An 11644-nucleotide genomic window follows, 5' to 3' on the forward strand; every position below is an offset into this window, starting at 1 on the left:
TATATATATATATATATATATATATATATATATGTTTTGAATGTATGAAGGCAGCTTATGGTGGTTCATTCTTGTCTTTTTTTGGGTAGATTTATGATTTGTTTCTTCATCATTATTTGGCTTTTGAATTTTAAATACTTGTTTAGGTTGGCATATAACCCCAAAACTTTTAAGCCAAATGATGTTGGTTATATATGTTCTTTGATGGTAGTGGTGGTTGCATTCCATTATTTTGGGGTTCAACTTGTTTGTTTCCTCTTAACATTTACAAAATAAGTTGGTATTTGTTATTGTATATTTATTGATGTTAGTAGGGGCCAGGCACATCATTCATGAATGGCATCAATCCAAAATGTCACCAACACTTGCATTTAATAAAATATGCTCTACAGTCTAATCTTCAGGAAGGAACATGACCAATATAACCCCACACATATCAAATAATAGATGCCTCAAAATACAATATATATATATATATATATATATATGTATGTACAAACAAACACTTGCCTTTGTATGTATATATGTACCAAGGCTCTGTGGAAGGGTACCAACCTCCATTACCAAACTAGACCCCTACTCCAATCATTATTGGCTTATATGTGAGTTGTGTAATTAGGAGGAACTTAAAAGAAGTGTGTTTGGGGTTTTCACTCCCTTTTTGTAGATCTAGGATTTTGTTTTGATTAAAGCAGAGAAGCTCGCCTTCTTGTTATCTGAAAAGCAAAAGACGGTTGGATCGATCACACCTTGAAGGTTATCTATAATTGAAATAGATAATAATATCTGAAAGTTGATAGTTCATCCCACATCAAACTAGCATAATAGAAATAATTGAAAAACATCTGGAATACATGAAAAATGTCTACCGGTCAACTAGGAATTCCCTTCACCTTGCTATTCTGTTCTTAGCTTTCTTTTGAGATACATAACACTAATGAGCTATATAAACTCGGTAAGTACATTGTTTACATATTAAAATATTGAAAATATCACAATGGATAATATTGAAATCATGTTGTGAATGTATATACCACACATAAGCCATACTCTTGAACCATTTTTGTATAACATGTTAAGCAAATACTGGAACGTTGTTTGAAATACATATGGACATACATACAACCATCAGCCCATAAGTTTGTCAGATGTACATACACATATACACCTTGACTCAGTATAGAGGTCTTTGTAAGTTGCAACATGCTATGATCTTTACTCTTTTGAAACTGGAATAATGTCTTGGTTTTTGTTCCCATACATGCTAAAAATAATGTTTTGTGGTTAATATGATAGGTACATGAAGATGTTAATAGCATGCTAATATAGTTTAAATAAACATCTAACATATAACATGAAACTAATTTTCATATCATAGAAGGTATGCGTCATATAGGAACCTAATCGTGGAAGTTTCTAACATTGATCTGGTATTGTAACGTTACTAATACATGCATTTACATGATATAACATACATCCTAAGTGCCCATAATACTGCTAATCACTATTGTTAAACTAGCACTGAAAACATACTACTTTTAACATATTGCAAACCGACAGAAGTTGTATGCAAGATTAAGTTTGCTTTCAACCTCACGTTTACCAATGCGAGCTTATTTCTGACCTCGCATATTACCAGACCTAACTAGCTAGAACCGACCTCAAAAGCAAGCTCATGGTGTCGTTTTGGTCTTGCCTTCGCGACATAAGCTTGCAGGCAATTTACTGACTCCACCTTAACCTTCTGTGCGACCTCCAACAACTTGCGTCTGGACACAATCAACCATTCAGATCCATTATAAACAATACTAACATGGATAAACACTACATATCATCATTTTATGTTATTTAAACAACATTAAGGAAGTAACCATTTTTTCTCATTGATAATTCTAATCAACATAAATACTCATTTTTTTTAGTTTATTAATTCAATAGCTTTTATTGCAACATAAATACTCAAATACACCCTCAAAATGAAAATCTGAATCCTTTTTAAGTTTCATCCACATTTTCAAGAGAAATTACATTTTGGTCATTGTGGTTGTCATCTATTAACAAGTTTGGTCCCTCTATCAAACTAATTACAATTTTGGTTACCGTGATTGCCATTTTATTTCACTTTTCGTCGCTCTGACTGTAACAATCTAGAACCACATTTGCATATAACCAAGTATTTTATATATCAAGAAATACTAATTTACATATTCGGTCCCAAATATACAAAAACTAGATTATAAAAGTAGCTAACAAATTTTTCCACAAAATCCATATACAAAACCTGTATATATAACAAGTATTCCAAAAAGACCACATATAAGCATGATGTCCTCCACATCCCATGTAAGCATATAAGACATCTCACAATTTCCCTTTTCCCTTTTCCTAGATTGATCCCGACCTATAATGCACATTTTTGAAACACAAAATGAGGGTTAGATCTTGAGGTCTAGTGAGAAATCCCTTTTATGCAATTACATGGTGAAAAACACCAAATCAAGTTTATAAATCCATATTTGTAATACTAACTGTTAGGATCAAAATTGTCCTAAATATCATGAAGAGTTTATTAAAGCAATTTGGAAGTCTGCAGACTTATCTTCAGAGATCTGAAAAGGAAGACTTTAGAGTTCGGGGGAAAAATACTTTAGAGTTACAAGTTTGAATAGTCTTTCTTCAGAATTATATTTTAGAGTTACAAGTCTAAAAAATCATTCTTCAAAATTATACTTCAGAGGGGTACTTTAAATCTAACTTCATTAATTTTTTTTTTGTTAATTAGGTCAAACAAAGGAGTATTTTATTTACTTTACTCTTTTTTTTCTTGTCTTATTTTCTATTAAAAGCCACATAGGCCACCTATGTAATTTACTATATATTATTATTATATTAAAGGGTAAAATGCATGAAATAACAAACATAGTTTTACAAAAAAAATTCTTATAGCATTATACTTTCAGTTTTTCTTATTACAACAATGTACTTTCAATATATTTTTTATTAAGAAATCGTACTATCAAAAGTTTATCTGTTATAGCATTGGATGACCTTTTAAATTAAATTGACTCATTATACTAGGTTTCTTTGCCATCTCCTCGTCCACATAAGCTGTCCACATGTACGATAGTGGCTGACATGACATTTCTTATTATAACATTGTACTTTCAAAATTACTTTACTATAACATCACCAAATTTTATTATAGCATTGTACTTTTAATTTTAATATTTTTATCATTTAAACATTGTAAATTTAATCAAATATGTTTACTCAAAATTATAATAAATATTTTTTTTAAGATTATAATATCGTTTTTTATTATTTTTGTTTTTTGACATATTATAGAAGACAAAAGACACCCAAATCGATAATTTTTTTTAGCATTAACATATCTGCAATAATATATTAAACAATACATGAAATTTAATTTTTTTTTTTGCCATTATGTAAGTATTTTTGTTAAATTAAATATTATATTTTTTAAATAGAAAAACACTCACTCTTAAAACTCTGCAAATAAATCGAAATAGCTAACATATACAAGCATCACCGATATAATTTATTATTATAATTTTTAGTAAGCATACTTGATTAAATTTACAATGTTTAAATGATAAAAATATTAAAATTAAAAGTATAATGCTGCAATAGAAATTGGTGATGTTGTAATAACATAATTATGAAAGTACAATACTATAATAAGAAATGTCATGTCAGCACTATCGTACAGAGGTGGCAAAAAACTTGGTATAATGGGTAAAATTATTTAAAAGGTTACCCAATGATATAACGGGTAAAATTTTAAAGGTACGATCACCTAATAAAAATATTTTGAAAGTACATTGCTGTATATAAGAAAAACTGGAAGCAGAAGCTATAATAAGAAAATTTGTCGTGGTAGATTGCTATTTCGCACATTTTGCCCTATATTAAATACAATACATATATGAAACCCAATCATCTTCCTGACAATACCTCACCTCCCACCCCTCCCTTTGGCGACGACTTCATCTTCCACGCCCCCGACACCGAAGAAACCTATCCCCCGACTTCATCTTCCACGTCTCCTGCAGATCTAGATTTGAGCCTCGTCGAAGGCTTAACCACGACTCTCTCTTCACCATAGATCTACGGTTCCTTCTAGACTAGGGTTGTAATGATGCGAGTCGTGCTCGAGCATCAATATACTCGACTCAAATTCAATAGCCATTTTTCAAGCTCGATTTTTCAAGCTCGAACTCAGCTTGAAAACTCGTGAGTAGTTAAAAACTCCGAATTTGCAGTTCGTCCCCATTAACCACTCGGTCATCGACCCAACGCCTAATTGATTTTAGATTAACCAACCAAAGTTAGCTTCAGTCATTATGTATTGAACATAAGCAAAAGCATCAGTAACGATCGGACGATAATATTCCGAATCCTCATTACTAATGGAATCAAAATGATCAGCCGTATTCGATGAAAGTCGTATGTACGGCTTGGAGGGAGATCTTTCATTGAACCCTGTGAATTGTGTGAAAGTAGGATACTCCAAATTCGGGAGTCAAAAAGTTTTATAAAACGTTCTTGGTGGAAAAAAATGTGAATGAAAGATCATAGGCCAGTAAACTCAACTCGAACTCGATTGTAATTTTTTAACACAAAAAAATGCAAGCTCGAACTCGTATGAAGCTCGAACCAAACTTCAAGTCCTGCTCGAACCAAACTTCAACTCCTACTTGAATCAAGCTCGAACTCGAATTCGAATCAAGCTCACTCGTCGAAATTTATGAAATTTTAGGGTCTTTTCTTATAAGTTATAAAATTTGAAGGTGTTCTCTTAAATTTTAAAAGATAAAGGGATGCACGTCAAACTTTATCGTCAAAAAGACAAAGTTACAAAATTCATTTACATCTCTTTCTTTTTATAACAACTCTTATTCCTTATTTTACTATCTCGCGTCTAATGCGGGAACACTTCGCCAAGACCTATATAGTTTTTTTTTTTGTCTTTTTAGGGTGTGTTTGGTATGTGGTACAGAGTGGAACAGCACAGGACAGGACATACTTGTCCAACGTTTGGCATGCCTTAATATAGAACTAAGWAGAACTAACTAGTATAAGCATGGGACACGCGTGTTCCTCACTTACCCCTGGAACTAAGTGGAACAGACCAATTTTTACCTCACTACCCCGATTCCCCCTTTCTTCCCCRYATCGCACCCACGGCCTTCTCCATACACACAGCCTCCATCGCCTCCATCCATCGCCACAGCCTCCATCGCCCCCATCCCTCACCGCCGACCCTCTGTTTACCCTTTTCCCAGCCGGCTATCGCCTCCATCGCTTCCTCCCCATCGACGKCGACATCTTCTCGACGGCGACCATCTCCTGTCGACGGYGAGCTCCAATCGACGGACGGCGACCTTCCTCCACCTATCAGATCCGACAAGAAGAAGGCTAAATCCGCAAGCAAAGACGAACTTCACCCGCCGACCACCACCGCCGGTTCTTCGTTTCGTCAAAATCAAGTCAAAGATGCTTCCAATTCAACTTCGGTTTCTAAGCAGCAGAGTCGGAGTAAGAAGGATGGTGTTCAAGGCATTGAATCCAAGGTTCAAAATACGAATTCGATTGCCTGCTACGGTTTCCCCAATTTTGGTCCTGCTACGGTTTCCCCAATTTTGGCTTCTTCACTTGGTTTGAATCGGATCAAAACGAGATCTGGACCATTGCCTCAAGAGAGTTTATTTGGGTTTAGTAAAGATAATAATAGCAAAAACAAAGTTAGTAGTAGTAGTAAAATGTCTTCAATTGGTGTTAGTAACCTTTCGAAATCGAAAACCAGTGATGGTGGTATCAGGAGTGATTTCAAGGAGGGATTTGGTAATGAATTTGTGTTTGTATTTTGGTTTGGTAATGAATTTGTGTTTGTATTTTGGTTTGGTAATGAATTTGTGTTTGTATTTTGGTTTGGTAATGAATTTATGTTCGATTAACTGTGTCTTCCCTGCATCAATTTGTGTTTGAATTTTGGTTTGGTGTGTTTGATATTGTGGATGAAGATGATGAACCCACTGCCCCCTGTATTTCGTAGTGAAAAAAACACTAAACAGCTCACTAGGGGTAAACTGGTCATTTTAACCAGTTCTGTCCTGTCCTGTCCTGTCTTACCAAACGCTGAACAGCTGTCCTGTCCTGTCCTGTCCTGTCCCGTCCCGTCCTGTCCAGTCCTGTCTGCGCACCAAACGCACCCTTAATGATGATTTTAATAATAAAAAAATTATTGATATAGTTTTAATAGTTAAAAATGCACAATATTGTTCAAATATCTAAAATTATATAAAAATTTTTATTACATTATATTACATATCATATTATAAAACTAATTATATTTTTAAAACTAATTATATATAAAAAAATCGAGTGTCTCACGAGCTTTTCAAGTTGAGTATTGGATAACTCGACTTGACTCATTAATATGTCGAGTTGAGTTTGAGTCGAGCTATTCGAGTTGAGTATTGATCGAGTTTTGACTGAGATGATATCGAGTAGTTTGCGAGTTGTCTCGTATCGTTTATACCCTTATTCTACACCACGACTCTATCACTTGTCTCCCCCATAACCGTCATACCTCCGTGTGACCCTCCCAGCGATATCTGAGATGGGGAACACGAGGAGGTGGCTTCCAGCAAGATCTGCGATGGGGAACATAAGAGGAGGTTCCAACAAGATCTGCGATGGGGAACACAAGAGGAGGTGGCTTCCAGCAAGATCTGCGATAGGGAACACAAGAGGAGGTTTCTATCGAGATCTGCGACTGTCATTCCCCTTTTTTCTCTCCATCCTTCCCTTAAATCGGCTACTCAACTCAAGATCTGAAAAAGTTTGGTTTCCCATCTATTTATTAGTTTTGAAAAGGTTTGCTCATTTTTTGGAAAGGCTTGGTTTCAAATATGTTTATCAACCTCCTTCCCCTAAATCGGCCTCCATATGCCTGCATCATCTTGGGTCTCCATATTCCTCCAATCTAGGTTATGGATTCATGAAGATACGGTTCTTGAAAATCAATTTGAAACCCTGTTTGTAGATTGAGATATGGGTCTATATTTTTTTATGCTTTCATTTATAGTTTGATTTCAGGAATCTAAGCTTGATTTAGAGTTTGATTTTGTATGGTTTTGTATTACAAATATTTTAATGAATTTATACAAATTTGTTGTTGTTCACATGTGTTTTAATGATGCTTATGTGTGTTTTTGATGGATGATATGGTTTGAATTTTGATTTTGTTGTTGAATTTGATTATATATATATATATATATATATAAACATAAATATATGACTTAAATCTTTGAAGAATTTATATATGATTTCGGGGGCTGGTTTGAGATATTAGTTTGTGGCTTGTAATAATTTTATCGATAGTAGATTTTATCTCTTAGAAAGTCTATGATCAAAGATATTAAAAAAAGTTAACATATTTAGTCATTTATGTTTTAAACACAAAATTTTAATTTTTTAACAAAAAATTAAATTAATTTTTCATACTCGACTTACAATAAATATATTATGGTTCAAAATTGATGTTAATTGATTTAAGAAAAAAAAGGGGTTATCATCATAAACAACCACATGGATTAAAAAAAGTTTTACTTTTTACCATCTCCAAACTTTTTCTCTTACAATCCTCAAGAAATCATAAGTCAATGTCACAAGACACTTTTCTTTCAAGTTTATGAGATTTCCTAACTCACCCAGAGGAAAAAGTCGGCCTACCACAAGAATAAATTGAGACACTGAATCTTATGGTACTGTTAAGACATGCACTGAAGAAAAACCCAAAGCCACAACTTGTTGCACCGTACGAAAAAGTGCTTTATAGTATTTACCTGTACGTTTCTTGATAATTTTATTAAAGAGAAATTTTGAGAAAGACTAATTGCATTTCCATCCATTGCTAAAAGCACATCTTCTCAGTACTTTACTCTTCACACGCATCAGCATCAAAATCTAATTTTTACATCAATGAATGAATTGACCACATTCTAACATTAAAAGAGATACAAATTGAATAATTTTTTTCTTCTTATAATAAGAACCCCGGAGAAGATAGGTGTAAGAAAGGGGATATAGGTTAATCCTCTTATGGTCACGGATGTTTAAATGCGGTGACTCTGGACTATCTGCAAAACAGGTGGTTGTTCTGAGATTAATCGACTCGTATAACGGGCTGGATATCCAGGTTAATAAAAAAAGAAAGGAAATAGATAAATAGAGAGAGAGAGAGGTTGGGGTAAAAAAATAGTAAAAGAAAAGTAGAAGATGTAATGGGGGACATACAAGTACTGTTTATGATGTCAAAGGGTGGTCGTAGTCGTAGTGGTAACTCCATTTTAATAAAGCTACGACTTACCATATCTTACCCTTTCCATTTATGTCTCCACCACTTTTATTTTTCACCTATTTTTTTTTTTTAATTTCTCATTAAATTAAATACATTCTCTCTCAAACTTATCAATTTATAACTATAATATATATAGAKAGAGAAGGGAACAATTAAATGAAAACCACTCTAATTTGTAAAAACCGTAAAAACTACTCTCATCCGTCGTAATCTTATGAAATTTTTTTATGAAATTGTTTAATCTTGTGAAATTGTTTCATATAATACTTTTTTTTTTATGAAGTTGTTTCATATATGGTTATGAAATTGTTTCATATACTACTTAATGAAATTTTAATGAAAATTTTTCATGTATTTCTCTAAAATTAAAATAATAAAAATGATAATATCCATTATTAACATCTTTCACAATAAAAATAATTAATCAATCTCTTATAATTACAAAAAAATGAACAAAATGAAAAATTATGATTAGTGAAATGAGGTTTTTACGGTTTTTACAAATTGAGTGGTTTTTATTTAATCGCTTCCCTATATATATGTGTGTGTGTGTGTGTGAGTGTGTGTATTATTTTCATATTAAATCTTGATAGATTCTTTTAAAAACTTCATTTCATTAAGAATCGAGGGACCGTCTATATCGTGACATATCAATCAGAAATATGAATGTGTTATTCATAATAAATATTGTAACATATTTATCTAAGTTCTCAACCGAACTTTCTTATATATATATATATATATATATATATATATATATATATATATAAGATTGGCTTGCACTATGACACTTGAACTACTTTATAACATAATTTTCAGATTTGACTCACTCGACTAACTGACTACTTAAATGTATTGTTCAAAACTCACTATAACATTAAAACAAATTTAAATGAATGTTGCTGAATAAACCTTACGAAATCAAATCAATAAAAAATATAATTTTTATCTGATATTGATACGTGTGAAAGTAAATTCACTAAAGAGCTTCATTTATATCTTATATTTCCGTATCTATGTGATACGAATTGATGGTCCCCTTAAATTTGTTAAATAATAAAATATCAGAGTTTCATAATAAAATCACTTTCAACTCCATTAATAGGGATTTAATAACAATATTTTTGTAGTTTTGTTTCCATATCTATCCATAACTTTATGTGGAATTTAGCTTACATCATAATTATATAATTGGATCCAAACCCATTTAAAGACATTATCTTTTTCTTCTTCTTCAGAACCACCAAAAATAATGGACTTAATATCATATTTTTTTATATTAATTTTAATTTTATATATAAAAAATTACAAAAGGAAAAAAAAAACCTTTAACTTAATATAAAATTAAAGAAGCTTTAGAATATGATCAACTTCACAAATATCTTTAAATGTATCCTTATATCTATACTATATTATAAAACATTTGATAAAAATTCTTAAAAATCATTTTTTTATGCATAAAGTACTGCTTAATAATGCATATTACTTAAAACTCAAGATTGCAAGTAAATTGTGCGTAAGTACAACTTATTAAAGCTCCATATCTGAATTCGTGTAACTAACTGCAGATAAACAYAATCAAATACAGGATAAACATCTCATTTTAAATATAAAAAATCTAAAATATAATTAGGATAATCATTGAGTTCTAACATAATACTTAATTATTATCTTTATAATATTAAATCAAAAATTAAATTATTTCATCATTAAACTTAAATTAAATTATAATAAAAAATAAATTAAAGAAATTACATAAAAACTGAGAACTTTTAAATAGTTGATTTGATATAAAATTGATATATTTTCTTTCAAATTTATATCGATTGAGATAAATAATAAAATGAAATATTAAAATCAATATGTATCTCGCTGCATTGCATGAGTACCCTTCTAGTATTGTTAAATGTATCCTTATTTACTGATCATTTATTTACATATATTAAAATGAAGACTTACTTTTTATAATCCTAATACACAGTGTTACATGATTTTGAGATAGAAATGATACATATGACATTCCCTTTTCTTATTATTTAAAAGACAGTTGTATTTTTTTAAATAAATTAAAAATAACTAAATATTGTTTTTTTTTTAAATTTTAAATTCTAATGACACATATTGGTTAATGGTTGGTTTTCTTTTTTAAGTTTGTTTTCATGGTTTATTATTATTATTATTAGTAGGCATATGGGAATGGGACCCAACCTGTTAGGGAATCCGGTTCACCCGTCTCGATTGAGGATGTGGATTCTCCATTAAATCAGGGATGGGGACGGGGACAGGGATCCGCGTTTGTCTCAAACCGGGGATGGGGACTGGGACGGATATCGTACTCCCCTCCCCGTCTCGTACCCGTTATATATATTAATTAATAAATTATATATATTTATACACACACATATATATATATATATATATATATATATTATTTATTTCAACTAAAGCGGTAATTCATAATTTCTTATTTCCTAACTAGGTTTATAATCTAAAATTATTATTATTTGGATGTTAATATTAGGGGGTGTAAACGATACGTGACAACTCGCGAGCTATTGAAGATCAACTCGGTCAAAGTTCGGTCAATACTCGACTCGAATAGGCTCGGCTCGAGCTTGAGCTCGACTCGATATATTAACGAGTCGAGTCAAGCTAACCAATACTCGACTCGAAAAACTCGTGAGAAACTCAATTATTTTATATATAATTAATTTTAAAATATAATTAGTTTTTATGATAAAATTTGTAAAATATAAATAATAAAAATGACTTACTTTTTTAGATATTTAAACAAAATTATGCATTTTTTAATTATAAAAGTTAATCAATTATTTTTTTATTAAAATCACAATTAAAAAAACAAAGAAAAACTATAAAAAAATGTTAGTGAAATTGTCCCACATTGGAAGGGAGATGGTAGAAGAAGAGAGAAAATATGTTATAAAAAGAGAGGAGAGTGAATGAAATTTGTAAATTTGTCTTTCTAATGATGAAGTTTGAAGTTGATCCATTTAGTTTTATAAAAACTAAACTAATAGAATACCTTTAAGTTTTAAAATTTATAAGAGAAAGATCTAAAATTTCATAAATTTTAATGGGTGAACTTGGTTCGAGCTTGTTTTGAGCTCGAGTTCGAGTTCAAGCTTTATTCGAGTTGTAGTTTGAGCTTGATTCGAGTTGTAGTTCGAGCTTGATTTGAGCTCGAGTTCGAGTTCAAGCTTTATTCGAGTTGTAGTTTGAGCTTGATTCGAGTTGTAA

The sequence above is a fragment of the Cynara cardunculus genome, assembly GCF_001531365.2.
Source record: "Cynara cardunculus var. scolymus isolate 2C chromosome LG 3, CcrdV1, whole genome shotgun sequence".
Classification (NCBI taxonomy): Eukaryota; Viridiplantae; Streptophyta; class Magnoliopsida; order Asterales; family Asteraceae; genus Cynara; species Cynara cardunculus.